This window comes from Priapulus caudatus, unplaced genomic scaffold (assembly GCF_000485595.1).
Source record: "Priapulus caudatus unplaced genomic scaffold, Priapulus_caudatus-5.0.1 Scaffold849, whole genome shotgun sequence".
In the NCBI taxonomy this organism is placed as follows: Eukaryota; Metazoa; Priapulida; class Priapulimorpha; order Priapulimorphida; family Priapulidae; genus Priapulus; species Priapulus caudatus.
The window spans coordinates 157,873-158,790 of record NW_014577910.1 but is presented as its reverse complement, the minus strand read 5'-3'; positions in this window follow the sequence as shown (position 1 = coordinate 158,790).

Here is a 918-nt window from a genome sequence, read left to right as displayed (position 1 = left end):
GTATGCAAGGGTGCAAAATTAACGGGTCGAATCCGGAGTCAAATACTCCCTGATTTACTGCCAGACTCCCTGATTTGGCATATGCAGGAGTCCGTGTGACTCCCTGAAAATTCTGCCATACTAACTAGTTCAGTCCAGAGCACAGCCTCATGGAATGACCGTATTTTTTCAGCAAATGTCCAAAGAAAATTTGGCAGACGTGCAACCACATGAATCTTCAAAATAAGCACATGCGTTGTTAATATCTTTAATTTTGAACTTCAGACTGCGGACTCCCTCTTTTTGAGGGCAGGGAGTCCGTTGGACTCCCTTGTTCAAAAGTTAATTTCTACCCCTGGGTAGTACCCATGTGAATTTATCCATTCACGCAGCATCACTTTAAAAAAATTAACCGTACACATTGTATCAGCAGTTTTGATACACTGAGACACACAAAGGTGTTTGTTTGCTAGGATATATTAAAGGTCTAGTACTGCGATTAAAGCCAGGATTTCGAAAGTATTTTCCAACCAGTCTCGTGTTTCCCCCACTTTTACTATACTTGCCATTATTACCTCCGCCCAACGAAGTTGGAGGGCGGTGGTTATGTGATCGGTCTCGTGCATTCGTCTCTGTTAGTGTGTTCGTGTGGCCAGCACAGGCAGTCCAGTGTTAGTGTGGTAGTGTGTTGGCGGGCGAGTCGCATATTAGTGCGTCCAGTCAAGCGTGTCACTGTGAGGCGATGAGCAGCAACGACGCGTGCCTGCTACGAGCGAAGCCGACAGCACAACAATGACAATAATAAGAGCATAATGAGTGTTTGAGCATGTTGGCAGAAGTATGCAACTCTCCGTGAGTGCCTCTGTACTAGTTCTTGGAGTAAGCAGGCAACTGTGTAGAGAATGCTAAATGTGCTTAGGACCTTCGTAGACTTTAGCG